Genomic DNA, 18,556 nt, shown 5'->3' with positions numbered 1-18,556 from the left:
CATTGGATGCCTGTGATCTTCAGGCCCTCAGGAGACACTGCATTAAAAGCAGACGTGTCTGTAGTGGAAATCACTGTATGGGCTCAGGAACACTTCAGAAAATCATAGTCTGTGAAAAAAGTTCATTACTGCATCCACAAATGCAAGTTAAAACCACATTTAAACAATATCCAGACACAGCGCCACCTTCTCTGGGTCCGAGCTCTCTTACGATGGACTGAGGCAAAGTGGAAAATTGTCCCAAGGTCTGACGAATCAAAAGTAGAAATTCTTTTTAGACCACATCCTCCAGGCAAAAGAGGAGAGGGACCATCCGGCTTGTTATCAGTGCACAGTTCAAAAGCCAGCATCTGTGATGGTATGAGGGTCCATTCGTGCGTATGCTATAGGTAGCTTTTACATCTGAGAAGGCATCATTAATGCTGAATGATATATACATGTTTCAGAGCAATATGCTACCGTCCAGACAAAATCTTTTTCAGGGAAGATCTTCCTTCTTTCAGCAAGACAATGCCAAACCATTTTCTGCACATATTAAAACTACATGGCTCTGTTGTAAAAGAGTCTGGGGTGCTGAACTGGGCTGTCTGCAGTCCAGACCAGTCTCCCATTTAAAACATTTGCCACATTAAGAAGGGCAAAATACGACAAAGGAGACCATGGACTGTTGAGCAACTGAAATTGTATATCAGGCAAGAAAGGGACAACAAAAACAATAAAATTTCTCAGTTTCAACATTTGATATGTTGTCTTTGTACTAATTTCAATGAAATATAGGGTTTCCATGATTTGCAAATTATTGCATTCTGTTTTTATTTACAGTTTACAGTGTCCCAACATTTTTGGAATTGGGGTTGTACATAAATCCATCACCTGCGGGGAATTTAGTGAATTTCTGAGGTAATGCCAGCTAGCGACTAACAAGATGACACAAACCTAGCTGTCACTCAAAAAACTGTGGCTAAGACTAGGCAAAATGGAGAGCAAAAATCTAGGAAGCAAAAAATGGCACAGAGACGACGTGAGAAACAGAAAAGACGTTCTGGCAAATAGTGGTGGGCGAATCGATCTAAAATATTGCTATATCGATACCAACATTGGTATCGGTATTGATCGATATTTGCGTCATGAGATCAATATGTACGTTTCAGTATCTCTTCTCTATGTTCAGTACACAACTCCCGTTAAATCAAAGTGGTTGTTGTAGGTACAGTCCGTCTAAGAACTACAACAGTCCCTTTAAGGACTAAATTTCCCATCACCAGCTTCCGCGTTGACCTACGTCACGCGTGAGCGGGATCACCGTCACATCCACCATGAAGGCATAAGTAACGGAACACGTTTCTGCTTCCTCCTCTTTCCGTCTGGACTCCAAGCCGTCTGGATACAAAGAGGATTCGCTCCACGAGCAAACCCAAAATAAGACGCCTTTTCTTCTCTTTCTTGCAAGATCCACGATTCAGCGCGATTTCTTTGTTTACCTTTGGCCACGGTAAAAATCCAAAAATCGCGCGATCTAACTCAAATGAGTTACAACCGGTTTTTATTTCTATTATCAAGTACGTACCAAACTGCCGCCAAGTAGTTAATTTAAAAGTTAGGAGCGACCGAAATTCCTCCTAATTATAATTCTGTGCACATTGTTTGATCAGAGACTTTCTTTTCATCACGAGCGACCACACGTCGGACCAAGAAATCCTCTGCTTCACGGAAGGCTTCACAACGGTGAAACTCCAAAGTCTCGGAACATCTCTTCATAATTTTGCTAAAGGCAAGATACTGAGTAAGACTGGCATTTGGGCAGATAAACCTAGTCTTAGGAATTAGCTTTTATTGAAGTAGTGTGAATTTAACCTCAGGAATGGTTTGTTACACTGTAAACACGCAGCGTGTTGAATTGATTATTGTTTTGTTTTAATCTCTCAGTTGTTTTAATAGATAGGCTGTGCATGCTTCTCTTTATTCCTGACTAACACTTTAATTTCCTTATCACACATTTTGACCTTATCAAGGTTTCATTGGATTCAGTACTGTTATAAGCTAGTGAAATTAGCCTATGGCTAATTTCTTTTGTCCCATTAGCATCCAAAGTTAAGTGTATTATCTTAGAAACATGTGGCGGTCCTCCCCCCCACACACAAACACACCTTAGCTAGCTTTCCTTTGCCTTAGCTAAACACAAGGCTAATCTAGGCCTACACAAACACGTGGCCTCTCACAAACACACCTTAGCTAGCTTTCCTTTGCCTTAGCCAAACACAAGGCTAATCTAGGCCTACACAAACACGTGGCCTCTCACAAACACACCTTAGCTAGCATTCCTTTATCTTAGCTTAGCCACACGAGGTTAATCTAGGCCTACACGAACACATGGTCACAGGCCTCACCTGGCCTCACAAACACACCTCAGTTAGCATCCCATGCTAGCTTCTTTCTTTTGCTAAGCCATAGGCCTTACCACGTGGTCAACTCCTCCCCCACAAACACACGTGGAGTTAGCTACCAGAGCTAATTCTTTTGTGTAGACCACACACAAGGTCTCTCTCTCTCACAAACACATCTTAATTAGCACACAAAGCTAATCTTTTGCCTTCACCACAACACGCACACACTTTCACACACACACACACACACACACACACACACACACACACACTACATGTTTAATGTTTAATTTCTTTTCACACACACACACACACACACACACACACACACACACACTACATGTTTAATGTTTAATTTCTTTTAACCCACAAACACACACACATACTCAAGTATATGACCATATCATCATATTTGTATATATCTGCTGACATTATTCATTTTTATCTTTGTTATAATAAATTCATTTATTATTCAAACTGTGTGTTTGTGTTCCAATATCTTTTAAGTCCCCAATCTCCAAGAATTCGAAGGTGCATATGATTTATGTAATATGATAAGTGATCATAATAATTTGGAATATACCATAATTTAGCTGTTTGGTAATTTATTATTAAGGACCAAAATTAATGGTATTAATTAATGAGACTGATTCCATGAGTGATTTAATAATAATATGAGACTGATTCAAATGAGACTGATTCAATGAAAATGATTCAATGGTATGATTCAAATGAGACTGATTCAATTTTAATTATTAGCCTTCAGATTTAATGAGACTGATCACTCAATTACCCAAATGCACCTACATTGTGCATGTGCAAACACCGCTCCTCTCACTCACTTCGTTCATGCTCGCTCTGTCCCCCAAACCCCGCCGCTATACTGTGAGTGTTGCCGACTGCAGTCACGTCACTCAGCAGCGCGCTGCTTGGCATTGTAACATGGCAGAGAAAAAGAGGAGCGCCGTTTGCTCTTACTTGACAGTTTCAGACCAAAATACTGCAACCTGCAATGTTTGCAGAAAAGAAATCAGGTACTGTGGCAACACCACAAATTTGTACAAACATCTTAAAACCCACCCACATGAGAACTCCGAGCTCCAAAGCAAACGGAGGGCAGAGGAGGGGAATCCCCCAACCACAAGCAGACCCCCAGGACCCAGACAGAAGTCACTGGTAGATGCCTTGCAGCATGGCCAACAATATCCAGGTTGATTTATAGAAGTGAAAGTAAGATTTAGTCATCTTCAGCATTAGTTAATGTTATTTTTCAAAGTGTAATTGGTCATCATAGTTGTAATTTTAGCAGACTGATTAAATATAGACTATTCAGACAGTCATATAATATATTCAGGCAGTTGAAATAAATCTAAATGAATTATTAAAATATATATACCTATATAAAAAGACATACCTCAAACCTGAAATATGAATATGGCTGAATATAATAACTCATTTGTGGTAACTGTCAAAGGAACATTAGTGTTCCTATATTTAGGCTACATGCAGATAGGTTATAGATTTATTTATTTTATTTCTCCTAGGTGATTCCCCAAGAGCTACAGTTATAACAAGGAGCCTTGCTGAAATGGTTGTAAAGGACCTACAACCTCTATCTGTGGTAGAAGATGAGGGTTTTAGAAGTTTTGTAAAGACACTTGATCCTCGCTACAAGATTCCAAGTACAACCCCGATTCCAAAAAAATTGGGACAAAGTACAAATTGTAAATAAAAACAGAATGCAATAATTTACAAATATCAAAAACTGATATTGTATTCACAATAGAACACAGACAACATATCAAATGTCGAAAGTGAGACATTTTGAAATTTCATGCCAAATATTGGCTCATTTGAAATTTCATGACAGCAACACATCTCAAAAAAGTTGGGACAGGGGCAATAAGAGGCTGGAAAAGTTAAAGGTACAAAAAAGGAACAGCTGAAGGACCAAATTGCAACTCATTAGATCAATTGGCAATAGGTCATTAACATGACTGGGTATAAAAAGAGCATCTTGGAGTGGCAGCGGCTCTCAGAAGTAAAGATGGGAAGAGGATCACCAATCCCCCTAATTCTGTGCCGACAAATAGTGGAGCAATATCAGAAAGGAGTTCGACAGTGTAAAATTGCAAAGAGTTTGAACATATCATCATCTACAGTGCATAATATCATCAAAAGATTCAGAGAATCTGGAAGAATCTCTGTGCATAAGGGTCAAGGCCGGAAAACCATACTGGGTGCCCGTGATCTTCGGGCCCTTAGACGGCACTGCATCACATACAGGCATGCTTCTGTATTGGAAATCACAAAATGGGCTCAGGAATATTTCCAGAGAACATTATCTGTGAACATAATTCACCGTGCCATCCGCCGTTGCCAGCTAAAACTCGATAGTTCAAAGAAGAAGCCGTATCTAAACATGAACCAGAAGCGCAGACGTCTTCTCTGGGCCAAGGCTCATTTAAAATGGACTGTGTCAAAGTGGACAACTGTTCTGTGGTCAGACGAATCAAAATTTGAAGTTCTTTATGGAAATCAGGGATGCTGTGTCATTCGGCCTAAACAGGAGAAGGACGACCCAAGTTGTTGTCAGCGCTCAGTTCAGAAGCCTGCATCTCTGATGGTATGGGGTTACATTAGTGCATGTGGCATGGGCAGCTTACACATCTGGAAAAACACCATCAATGCTGAAAGGTATATCCAGGTTCTAGAGCAACATATGCTTCCATCCAGACGACGTCTCTTTCAGGGAAGACTTTGCATTTTCCAACATGACAATGCCAAACCACATATTGCATCAATTACAGCATCATGGCTGCGTAGAAGAAGGGTCCGGGTACTGAACTGGCCAGCCTGCAGTCCAGATCTTTCACCCATAGAAAACATTTGGCGCATCATAAAACGGAAGATATGACAAAAAAGACCTAAGACAGTTGAGCAACTAGAATCCTACATTAGACAAGAATGGGTTAACATTCCTATCCCTAAACTTGAGCAACTTGTCTCCTCAGTCCCCAGACGTTTACAGACTGTTGTAAAGAGAAAAGGGGATGTCTCACAGCGGCCTTGTCCCAACGTTTTTGAGATGTGTTGTCATGAAATTTAAAATCTCCTAATTTTTCTCTTTAAATGATAAATTTTCTCAGTTTAAACATTTGATATGTCATCTATGTTCTATTCTGAATAAAATATGTAATTTTGAAACTTCCACATCATTGCATTCCGTTTTTATTTACAATTTGTACTTTGTCCCAACTTTTTTGGAATCGGGGTTGTAGGAAAGATTTAATGGGGGGGGGGGATACCAGCACTGTATGAAGAGTGTCGCTCAAAAGTGAAAAAATCTCTGGATGTTGCAAACAGTGCTGTACTCACAACAGATATGTGGACATCGAGAGCCACAGAGGCTTATTTAACTGTCTCATGCCATATCATTGATCAGAACTGGCAAATGCAAGCATATGTCCTAGAAACCAGTAGTTTTTCAGGAAAACACAGTGCTGACAACATTTGCCTTGAACTAAAAATAATCAGTGATGAATGGGGCATAACTGCCAATAAATGTGTGTTTATTAATACAAGTGAAAACAGATAAACAATCCAGAATGGCAGGCAAAATCATAAAACAGTGAAACAGGCAACAGGTTGAGCGAGGCACAAACAGGCTTTCGTAGACTAGGCAGACGAGAAACAGGAAATCAGGGATCAGGAACCCAAACAAGGAAATAAGGCTCAGAATGTGTCAGCAACACAACTCAATACTTTGCAAAGTAAGTGTGTTTTCACAGTTTTTATATAGGCGCACTGTTTGTGTCTTAATCATGTGCAGGTGCGAGTCGACAGTCTATCTGACGCACGCAGCAAGGCACACAGGTGTGACACTCTTACACAAAATTAGTCCAAAACTAGATATAAATATCTTATGCCAAATTATTATGGCATGTTACAAAAAATAAAGAAAAATTCCAGTCCTCGTCTCCATTTTCCGAGTCCTAATGCAGTTAATGCACGAGTCTGAGTCTAAGTCTGAGTCATCAGTGCTCAAGTCCGAGTCGAATCACGAGTCCTTAAAATTAGGGCACGAGTCGGACTCGAGTCCAAGTTCTGGACTCGAGTAATACAAGCCTGTAGCATGGCTATATGAGGTATGAAGTATAGTCAGCTATATAACAAATTTTGATAGTTAGCAAGAAGGAAAAAAAATTATTCCCGCCTCATGATGTTGAATAATTAGTAGAAATTGTAGTTCTTGCCAGGCTCTTTAATAATACAAAGTACAAACTAAATGTTAATAAAAATGGTACACAACTACATAAAATATCTCAAGTTAAATTCCTATCTTGCAAGCTGAGCAACAATACTTTAAAAAAAAAAAAAAATCTACCTGCTGCATTTGTGTCAAACTAGCTAAATTAAACTAGCTGCATGTGCAATCTTGACATTAAGTTAGCAGATTTGTTGAAATGTCTCAAGTTCACAGAGTAAAATATAGTGATGTAACGGAGAACCTGAAATTCCAGAGCTTGCTTTGAAAACTATGAAACAGTGCTTCCGAAAGCAGTGATTTAAAGCTTTAATTGAAGTGCCAAAGTCACGTGATCAAGTGACGACCGACGCTTCGTTCTGTACACACCCACATGACTGTCACCAGTGGTTCAGAAACAGTTAAAATTGGTTCAAACCATGATGTAGCATTTCCATGTGCATAGTACCGAGCGCTTTAGTTTTTACAAACATTTTAATTTTTTTTAATTGCTTAGAGGCTACAGGAAGAAAGACAAGGCAAAAAAGATATATAACCTCCACCCCCCGAGAGACAACAGCAAGAAAAACCCAAGAATGACAAAGACAAAAAAAAAAAGATGTTAGAATGTTAAAATACACTGCTAATAATTAACATGACACACTTTCTACAGAAATCTCATACAACCCCAATTCCAAAAAAGTTGGGATGCTGTGTAAAGCATGAATAAAAACAGAATGAGATAATCTACAAATCATGGAAACTCTATATTTCTTTGAAAATAGTACAAAGACAACATATCAAATGTTGAAACTGAGAAATTATATTGTTTTTTGAAAAAATATATGCTCATTTTGAATTTGATATCAGCAACAAGTTTCAAAAAAGTTGGGATGGGGCAACAAAAGACTGAAAAAGTTGCATAATGGTTAAAAAAAAATAATTTGGTTAATTGGCAACAGGTCAGTAAGATGATTGGGTATAAAAAGAGCATCCCAGAGAGGCGGAGTCTCTCAGAAGTAAAGATGGGGCGAGGTTCACCGCTCTGTGAAAGACTGCATGGGCAAACAGTGCAACAATTTAAGAATAACGTTCCTCAATGTTAAACCACAAAGAATTTGTGGATCACATCATCTATGGTCCATAATATCATTAAAAGATTCAGAGAATCTGGAGTAATCTCTGTATGCAAGAGACAAGGCTGAAAACTGACACTGGATGCCTGTGATCTTCAGGCCCTCAGGAGACACTGCATTAAAAGCAGACATGTGTCTGTAGTGGAAATCACTGTATGGGCTCAGGAACACTTCAGAAAACCATAGTCTGTGAAAACAGTTCATTACTGCATCCACAAATGCAAGTTAAAAGCACATTTAAACAATATCCAGACACACCGCCATCTTCTCTGGGTCCGAACTCTCTTACGATGGACTGAGGTGAAGTGGAAAACTGTCCCGAGGTCTGATGAATCAAAAGCAGAAATTCTTTTTAGAAATCATGGACACCACGTCCTCCAGGCTAAAGAGGAGAGGGACCATCCAGCTTGTTATCAGTGCACAGTTCAAAATCAGCATCTGTGATGGTATGAGGGGGCATTAGTGCACATGACATGGGTAGCTTGTACATCTGGGAAGGCATCATTAATGCTGAATGATATATTGAGGTATTTCACTCACGTGACCAAGTCATGTGATGCTGCCATTTTGGACGTCACGGCTCGAATCAGTTTGAATGCGAGGAAGGCGACAAACGAAAAACATAAAAGAAAAAGGAGCGAGATGCAGAAAACACCTTCACTATCCAGCGACGTAGGGCATTTACAGGGAGAGCAGAGGGAGAGGTATTTGCAAAAATTGAGGTTAGCAGGCTTAGAGAACGACGTTTACCTGCTTCCACCAGGATTGTTCACTGACAGCTAAGATTTGTTCACATTTTCATTTACTTTCGGTCCTCAGGATAAACAAAATGTTATTAAATGTAACTGAAATAACTTCTTAGTCTGTTGAGACATGGCCTGTTATAAGTTTTTCCTTTACTGTATTTACTAGTTTACTGAGCGCTCTCCGGGGCTCGCTGGCCGGCTAGCGAGCGCTCTCCGGGGCTCGCTGGCCGGCTAGCGAGCGCGCTCCGGGGCTCGCTGGCCGGCTAGCGAGTGCGCTCCGGGGCTCGCTGGCCGGCTAGCGAGCGCGCTCCGGGGCTCGCTGGCCGGCTAGCTAGCGCGCTCCGGGGCTCGCTGGCCGGCTAGCTAGCGCGCTCCGGGGCTCGCTGGCCGGCTAGCTAGCGCGCTCCGGGGCTCGCTGGCCGGCTAGCTAGCGAGCTCCGGGGCTCGCTGGCTCAGTAAACTAGTAAATCCAGTAAAGGAAAAACTTGAGACTGAAAGGTTTTAACAGTCATCCAAATGACTGAACGTAAACATTGCTACAGTAACATACTAGCTACTGTTGTTGACGTTAGCTAGCTTGACGTCCAAAACGGCGGACACCGGGGCGTCACGTGACCCTGTGACGTCAGGTGAAATACCTCAATACACGCTTCAGAGCAATATGCTGCCATCCAGACTAAATCTTTTTCAGGGAAGGCCTTCCTTCTTTCAGCAAGATAATGACAAACCGCTTTCTGCACATATTACAACTGCGTGGCTCCGTAGTAAAAGAGTCCGGGTGCTAAACTGGCCTGCTGCAGTCCAGACCTGTCTCCCAGTTAAAAAAATTTGGCGCATTATGAAGTGCAAAATACAACAAAGGAGACCCCAAACTGTTGAGCAGCTGAAATTGTATATCAGAAAAGAACAGGACAACATTTTTCTTTCAGATCTACAGCAATTGGTCTCCTCAGTTCCCAAACGTTTACAGAGTGTTGTTAAAAGTAGAAGTGATGCAACACAGTAGTAAACACGCCCCTGTCCCAACTTTTCTGAAATGTGCTGCTGACATCAAATTCAAAATGAGCATATATTTTTCAAAAAACAATAAAATTTCTCAGTTTCAACACTTGATATGTTGTCTTTGTACTATTTTCAACGAACTATAGGGTTTTCATGATTTGCAAATTATCGCATTCTGTTTTTATTTACAGTTTACACAGCGTCACAACATTTTTGGAATTGGGGTTGTATTATGTACGCACATAGTAACAAAACGTACTGTAAATATTGGCCTTTGCTTTTTTTTTACCATTAGGGGCTGCTAGCATATACTTTGTGAAAAAGTTTTGACCAATTAACTTCTTTTCGACTGAGTTGGATTCAAAGCTTCCTTGGTTCAGAAAGGTTAATTGCCCCATCACAAGTAAAATACATGGCCTAACAGTTCTGCTAGAAACCAAACTATACCACAACAAAACAACAAAACAAAAGCAGCAGATAATGTCATTTTTGCATTTAAATCTAGGTGCATCTAAAAAAATTTGAATATCATGAAAAAGTCTGGGGGGTTTTCATAATTTAATTCCAAAAGGTAAACTTTCATATATTCTATATTCATTATAGGTAAAGTGAAATATTTCAAGTCTTTTTTGTTTTAATTTTGATGATTATGGCTTATACCTCATGAAAATCAGAAATCCAGTATCTCAAAATATTAGAATATTTCCTAAGATCAATCAAAAAGGATAGAAATAGAAATACAAGATAGAAATGTCCAACTTCTGAAAAGTATGTTCATTTATACACTCAAAACCTGATTGGGGCTCCTTTTACCATGAATTATTTCAGAAATGCCGCACGGCCTGGAGGCAATCAGCCCGTGGCACTGCTGAGGTGTTATTGAAGCCCAGGTTGCTTTGATCGCAGCCTTCAGCTCATCTGTATTTTTAGGTCAGGTGTTTCTCATTTTCCTCTTCACAATACCCCAGAGATTCTCTATAGGATTCAGGTCAGGCAAGTTGGCTGGTCAATCAAGCACATCATTGTCAGCAAATCATTTGGTGGTAGTTTTGGCATTGTGGGCAGGTGCTAAGTCCTGCTGGAAAAGAAAATCGGCATCTCCATAAAGGTTGTCAGCAGATGGAAGCATGAACTGTGGGTGGTAGAAGAGAGCAACTGGACTTGTATGAAGATTCTTGAAAACGTTTCACCTCTCATCCGAAAGGCTTCCTCAGTTCTGTCTGACTAATAGGGAGTATCAGGTATTTATCCTCTCATGGATCATAGTAGAATCAGAATTCTGATGGCTGCATAGCAGGTGGCTGATAAATTATGTCTTAAGGCCAATTTATGCTGACAACCCAGTCCTCGCAGATGGCATCACAGATGGCGTCTGCGTAGCCCCCCCCTTTGCAGACGCTTTGCGCGCACCTCCCAAAAATTGTGACCACTGCAGAAGCCTCGCAGACAGCGTCGCAGACAAGAGGGCTCTGATTGGTCCACTCTACATCCGCTGTACACGCACTTCCGCTTCCCTACTTTCCCGGTTTGGTTTGTTTTCACAACCGCCATTTTTAAAAACACGAGCGAAGTTGGAGCAGCACGAAGAGCGGTTGATCGAGGAAGTGAGGAAGTACGTACATCTATACGACTCCAGTTCTAATCATTATAAGTAACCGGAGGATAAACACTCCACTAACCACACCCACCAGCTACTCCTAGCGATTTCACAACTTCACTCCCCCTTGCGTTGTGGCGGTGAATAACATCGCGCACGCCTATTACTCCCCGCTCAACGATAAATTACAACTGTCTGCGAAAAGCTATCTGCGAAAGCCTTGTTGCAAGAGCATGCAGAGGCCCTTAGACATTTTAGCCAGAGAGGATCATTCTTTTTTGTCAACCTGGAACGGCCATCACTGAACAGAGGTTGGGGTCTAAGATATCATTTATCAGCCACCTACTATGCAGCCATCAGAATTCTGATTCTACTATGATCCATGAGAGGATAAATACCTGATACTCCCTATAAAGCCTAGGTCACAACCGGACGTATGATTTTTTGGCCGTTCGATTTTTGGCGTTTCCCAAATCGCTGCGTTTGTTTTGTTCGTGGAGAAAGACGCGCGTTGGCCGTAAGTTTGTCTTGCAACCTGAAAAAAACGTAAGCGCCCGTAGAGTTTGTTTGACATGACAAAGAACCTCTGCGGCCGGTCTGCGGCCAGTCTACAGCTCGAAAATCAGCACGTCACACGCGCGCCCTCCGTGCGTTTCACACGCGCCCTCTGTGCGTTTCTTGCGTTTTTTGCACGTAGACCGGCTGTAGGAGCATGTACGGCTGGTTGTGACCAAGGCTTTAGTCAGACAGAACTGAGGAAGCCTTTCGGATGAGAGGTGAAATGTTTTCAAGAATCTTCAAACAAGTCCAGTTGCTCTCTTCTACCACCCACAGTTTACTATGACCTGGATGACTGAGAATCTTCACAGACATGGAAGCATGAAGTGCTCCAAAATCTCTTGGTAGATGGTTGTGTTGACTTTGGACTTGATAAAACACAGTTGACCAACACCGGCAGATGACATGGTACCCCAAATCATCACAGACTGCAGGAACATCACACTGGACATCAAACACCTTGGATTCTGTGCCTCTCAACTCTTCTTCCAGACTCTACATTACATTACATGACATTTAGCAGATGTTCTTATCCAGAGTGACGTACACCGAGGAGACTCTGTCATCGAACACAACCCCTAGGTTCTTTGCAGTGGGTGAAGGAGACCTAGAGATGTCCCCCATGGAGATGACAATGTCCAGGGGTGGAGAGGATGGAACAGGAATGTAGATTACCTCTGTCTTGCCTGGGTTGAGCTTCAGGTGATGGTTGTCCATCCAGCTCTGGGTGTCATGCAGGCAAGCAGAGATGCGAGTGGAGATCTGTGTGTCAGAAGTAAGAAAAGAGAGAAACAGTTGGGTGTCATCAGCATAGCAGTGGTAGAATAGACCATGAGCAGAAATAATTGGGCCAAGAGACTGGGTGTAGCGGGAGAAGAGAAGAGAAGCGGACCAAGGACTGAACCTTGAGGGACACAGGTGGTAAGTGGGCGTGGTGTTGATACAGTACCAGACCAGGTAACCTGGAAGGAGCAACCAGAGAGGGTGAACCGGTCTAGGGCTGTCCCACAGATCCTTTGAGCTGATAAGGATGACAGGAGGATGGCGTGATCAACAGTGTCAAATGTAGCAGAGAGCTCAAGAAGGATCAGGACTGAGGAGAAGGAGGCAGCACGTGCTGCATGAAGTGCCTCACTGACTGAGAGAAGTGCAGTCTCGGTTAAGTGTCTGGCTCAGAAGCCAGACTGGTGAGGATTCAGGAGGTTGTTCCATGAGAGAAAAGAGGAGAGTTAGTTAGCAACAGCACATTCAAGTGTCTTTGACAGAAAGGGGAGAAGAGAAACGGGGCAGTAGTTCTGGACGACAGAGGGGTCTAAGGTAGGTTTTTTCAGCAGAGGGGTGATGTGGGCCCATTTGAAGCTGGAGGGAAAGTATCCAGAGGACAAGGAGGAGTTGATGAGGGAGGTGATAAATGGGAGGATGTCAGGAGTGATGGTCTGGAGAAGAGATGAGGAGATAGGGTCAAGGGCACAGGTGGTCAGATGGTGAGAGATCAGGAGCTGGGAGACATCAGAAGTTGAAAGGGAATAAAAGAGAGCAAGGGGGAAGAGATGGGGTGGGAGGGGGAGGCAGGCGTGGTGAGGGAGCTGTGGATGGCCATGTTCTTGTCCTCAAAAAAGACTGCAAAGTGATGGAAGACTGAGGTACAGATGATGGAGAGTTGGGGAGAGAAGAGAAAACAGAAAACAGTTGATGAGGGTTGGAGATGGAGGTGTGAATTTTAGAGTGATAAAACTTCATCTTGGCTGATTTGATTGAGGCTGAGAATTCAGCAAGGAGGGACTGGTAGTGGGAAAGGTCAGCAGGGGCCCTGGATTTTCTCGACTTCCTCTCTGCTGCACAGAGACTGATTCTGTAGGAGCAAAGTGTTTCGGACATCCAGGGACTAGGAGGGGAAGATCTTGCTGGCCTGGAGACAAAAAGAGATAATGTGTTCAGTGATGAGGAGAGCAGGGAGGATGCAGCAGATTCAGTGGGGAGACTGGCAAAGGATTCAAGCAGGGGAATGGAGGCAGTGACCAAGGAGGCAAGAGAGGAGGGAGAGAGGGAGCAGTGGTTTCAATGGACTGTAATAGTGGGGGTAGGAGGGGGATGATAAGTGGAGAGAAAGAAGGAAGGAAGAATGAATGAAATGAAGTAGTGGTCAGACAGATGGAGAGGGGTAACTGTGGGATCTGAAGCAGAGCAGGTTTGGAGGAAGACCAGGCCTAGAAGGTTGTCAGATTTATGGGTTGGAGGAGAGTTCAGCAGGGAGAGATCAAAGGAGTAGAGTAGGGGAAGGAAGGCAGCAGAGTGAGAGGCTTCTAGGTGGAGACTGAAGACCTTGGACCTTGGATTCTAGGACCTTGATTTGCAAATGAAATGCAAACTTTACTTCCATTTTAAAAGAGGACTTTGGACCACTGAGCAACAGTTCAGTTTGTCCCTCCTTAGCCAAGGTATGATGTTTCTGACATTGTCTCTGGTTCAGGAGTGGCTTGATATTAGGTATGCGACAGTTGTAGGCCCTTTTCTGAAGACGTCTGTGCATGGTGGCTCTTGATGCACTGACACCAGCCTCAGTCCACTCCTTGTGAATCTCTCCCAAGTTCTTGAATTGACTTTTCTTGACAATTTTCGCAAGTCTGCAGTCATCCTTGTTGCTTATGCACCTTTTTCCAGCCAGCCTTTTCAGCAATGATCTTCTGTGGCTTACCCTCGTTTTTGGAGGGTGTCGATGATCGTTTTCTGGACAACTGTCAAGTCAGCAGTCATCCCCACGACTGTGGTTGCGTGTACTGAACTAGACGGAGAGATACAGTTTCTTGCAAAAGTATTAATCCCCCATTGGTGTTTGTCATGTTTTGTCACATTATAGGCTGGAACTGAAATGGATTTTTTGGGGGTCAGCACCATTTGATTTACACAACACCGACCACTTTAACTGTGCAAATTAAATTTTTTTTGTGACACAAACAATAATTTAGATGAAAAAACAGGAATCTGGATTGTGCATAGGTATTCACCCCCTTTTGTATGAAACCCCTAAATAAGAGCTTGTCCAACCAATGAACTTCATAAGTCAGATAATTAGTTGATTAAGATCCACCTGTGTGCAATCAAAGTGTCACATGATCTGTTACATGATATCTGTATAAATCAGCCTGTTCTGGAAGGACCCTGACTCTGCAACACTACTAAGCAAGCAACATGAAAACCAACAAGCACTCCAAATAGGTCCAAGACAAAGTTGTGGAGAAGTCTAGATAAGGGCTGGGTTCTATAAAAATATCCCAAATTTTGAATATCCCATGGCGCACCATTAAATCTATGATCTATCCCCTCATGCCTGTGTTACCTTCTGGCTCTCTCCTTTTAGTTATGCTGTCATAGTTAGTTGCCGGAGTCCCTGCTTGTACTCGGTGCAATATGTATACTGTTCCTACTTATTCAGGTGACATTGGGCATACCTAACCACCTGTGTTTTCTTTCTCTCCCCCCCACCCCAAATCTGTCCCTCTGAGTTACATGGAGTCAACAGGAAATCTTTTGGTGGAGACGGTGGGGACCTCGACTGGCTATCGTAGCCTGCAGGGAATCGGCCGTCAGACATTCTGTCGCATGTCCCAGACCCGGTGAAATGTAACTGAATTGTCTTGGCCAGGCCTAAGGGTCCCATCTGCATCTCATCATTGCTGAGGAGTGTGCTCCCATCACCCAATCAAGCATCCAGCCAGAGCAGGTCATGATATATTTTTTACCATATTAACATGCCATTGTGTGTTATGCCTGATGTAAAGACTCTCGTCTCTGCGAGCCTACCACACAGATTTAATACTTGTCATTTTTAGGGCATACCTAACAACGTGTTTTCTTTCTCTCTCTCTCTCTCCCCCCCCATCTGTCCCTCTGTGTTACATGTTGATCCTGGGATTGAGATGCTGGCCTCTTCTGCCCCTCGGACCTGCTTGATCCATCCTGGTGCCTTGTGTCTGGTCGGAGTTTTATCGCCCCACTCCTGTGAAGGACGGCCCCATGAGGACAGTTGAGGGTTATACCTGTTAAAACTGTTAATATTATAGTCAGGCTGTCTGTTGTTGCCCAAATGAGGATGGGTTCCCTTTTGAGTCTGGTTCCTCTCGAGGTTTCTTCCTCATGTCGTCTGGGGGAGTTTTTCCTTGCCACCGTCGCCACAGGCTTGCTCATTGGGGATAGATTAGGGATAAAATTAGCTCATGTTTTAAGTCGTTCAAATTCTGTAAAGCTGCTTTGCGACAATGTTTATTGTTAAAAGCGCTGTACAAATAAACTTGATGATAGCAAAATGGAAATAATATGGCACCACTACAAGCCTGACAACAGAAGGCCACTCACCAAAACTCACAGACTGGGCAAGGAGGGCATTAATCAGAGATGCAACAAAGACACCAAAAGATAACACGAAACGAGCTGCAAAGATGCACATCAGAAATGAGAGTATCTGTCCATAGGACCACTTTAAGCTGCACATTCCACAGAGAAGGGCTTTATGCAAGAGTGGCCAGAAAAAAGCCATTGCTTAATAAGACACATTTGGAGTTTGCCCAACAGCATGTGGCAGACTCCCCAAATACATGGAAGTCTCTGGTCAGATGAGACTAAATTTGAACTTTTTGGCCATTATGGGAAATGCCATGTGTGGAGCAAACCCAACACTTCCCATCTCCCTGAAAATACCATTCCTACAGTGAAGCATAGTGGTGGCAGCATCATGCTCTGGGGATGTTTTTCATCTGCAGGGACAGGAAAGATGGTCAGGACTGAAGGAAAGATGGATGGCACTAAATACAGGGAAATTCTGAAGAAAAACCTGTTTGAGTTGGCCAGAGGTTTGAGACTGGGATGAAGGTTCACAGTCCCGTAGGACAATGACCCTAAACATACTACTAAAGCTACACTGGAGTGGTTTAAAGGGAAACATTTAAATTTCTTGGAATGACCTAATCAAAGCCCAGACCTCAATCCAATTGAAAATCTGTGGCATACAGTGTCTTGCAAAAGTATTAATCCCTCTTTGTGTTTGTCCTGTTTTGTCAAATTACAAGCTGGAATTAAAATGATTTTTTTTTTTTTTTGGGGGGGGGGGGGGTGTTGATTTACACAACATGCCTACAACTTTAAAGCTGAAAATTGTTGTTTCATTGTGACACAAGCAATTATTAAGATGAAAAAACAAATATGGAGTGTCCATTCACCTCCCCAAAGTCAATACTTTGTAGAGCCACCTTTTGCTGAAATTACAGCTGCAAGTCTCTTGGGGTATGCATCTATTAGCTTAGCACATCTAGCCACTGGGATTCCTCAAGGCAAAACTCCTCCAGCTCCTTCAAGTTAGATGGGTTGCATTGATATACAGTAATCTTCAAGTTATGCCACATATTCTGCCCTTGTTAGTTGTTGTGAACTTGGCAGATAGCTAACAGAGTTCTTCAATAAACACTGAGTCAGTAGGTGAGTTTCTCAAATGTTTACTGTTGAATAACTGTGAAAAGACATGCATTCCAGGGTTCAGCTGAGAAAATGAATGAGTAAAAAACAACAACAGCTTCACTCCAAGCCCCCTGTCCGTGAAAAGGAACTAATTAGCAAGTCTAAAGAGACACACAGCACGGCAGAGTCTGCAATCCCCTTACTCCCTTCAAGGGGCAACACACTCCCCATCTGGTATAATGTACTATACCACTATGTCCCTTTAAGTAGCAACACTACTTCTGAGGTGGGTCTTGAATACACCCTAGGGGAGCCACCTTTAACAACTCTCTCTTCCACTTTATGGACCCTGTTGTCTTGACCAGGAAAGGTGTTTACTACAAGTCCTGTAGGCCATTCATTGCATTTGGCCTGGCTGTCCTTTAGGAGCACAATATCTCCAATTTGCAAGTTGGATTGATCTGCTTGCCATTTCCTCCTTGGCTGGAGTGTTGCCAGGTACTCTTGGTGCCATTGTCTCCAGAATGAATCAGCGAGTCCCTGGACTTGCTTCCACTGACTCCGGTAGAGATCCTTAAGGTCGAGGTCTCCTGAAGGAGCTGACACAGAATCAACCTTTTGCGTTAAAAGCATAACAGAAGTGAGTACAGTTGGCATGTCAGGATCTGATGACACAAGAACTACTGGCCGTGCATTCATTATGGTGACAACCTCTGCCATCAGCGTGACGAGAACTTCATGTGTCAGACTCTGAGAATGCACCTTGAGCAACATGCCATCTAAAATGCGCCGAGCAACCCCAATCATTCTTTCCCACACTCCCCCCATGTGAGAAGAGTGAAGTCCCAAGTACAGCCCTGGTCTTTGAGCTAAGACTGACGCTCAGCATTTTCCGGTGTTATGCCAAGTTCCTTGCATGCGGCAACAAAGTTCGTCCCTCGGTCCGAACGAAAGAGCTTTGCTGGACCCCTGATAGCAGTGAATCTTCTAAGTGCATTTATGAGACTTGATGTAGACAGAGACTCTACTACCTCTACATGAACTGCTTTGGTAACCAAACAGGTGAACATGATGGCCCAGCGCTTGCTTTCTGAGAGACCTCCCCTGGTACGACGAGCACAGACAGACCATGGTCCAAACACGTCTAATCCAACCTGTGTGAATGGAGGTGCTTAGGTGAGCCGATCAGCAGGTAAGCTGGACATTTTTTGTTTTTCCATACTTCCTCTTAACCTCCTGCAGGTGACACACTTGTGTATGACGCTTGATACCAGTCTTTTCCCTCCTAGAATCCACAGCCCAGCAGACCTGACGGCCCCTTCAGTGATGTGCCTACCCTGGTGTACGACTCTTTCATGGTAATACTGCACTAACAACGTAGCAATGTGGCTGTTTTTAGGGATGAAAAGATGTTTCTCCTCCCAAGAGATTGTAGCCGA

At 42.9% G+C, this 18,556-nt stretch overlaps 1 protein-coding gene across 17 annotated transcripts in view; it reads right to left on the bottom strand.

Annotated features, from left to right (window-relative positions):
* Nucleotides 1-18,556, bottom strand: part of bcl9l (bcl9 like) — a 429,368-nt gene that overhangs the window by 57,446 nt on the left and 353,366 nt on the right. Inside the window, exon 2 of one of the 17 annotated variants that reach the window (XM_060923532.1) lies at nucleotides 12,345-12,431. The exons of the other annotated variants lie outside the window; for them this stretch is intronic. The gene's annotated coding sequence lies outside the window, so the exon portion shown is untranslated. The remainder of the gene's footprint in view (nucleotides 1-12,344; nucleotides 12,432-18,556) is intronic. 17 annotated transcript variants of the gene reach the window in all.

Source organism: Neoarius graeffei, chromosome 6 (genome assembly GCF_027579695.1).
Source record: "Neoarius graeffei isolate fNeoGra1 chromosome 6, fNeoGra1.pri, whole genome shotgun sequence".
Taxonomy (NCBI): Eukaryota; Metazoa; Chordata; class Actinopteri; order Siluriformes; family Ariidae; genus Neoarius; species Neoarius graeffei.
This window is presented reverse-complemented; position numbering and strand designations above follow the sequence as displayed.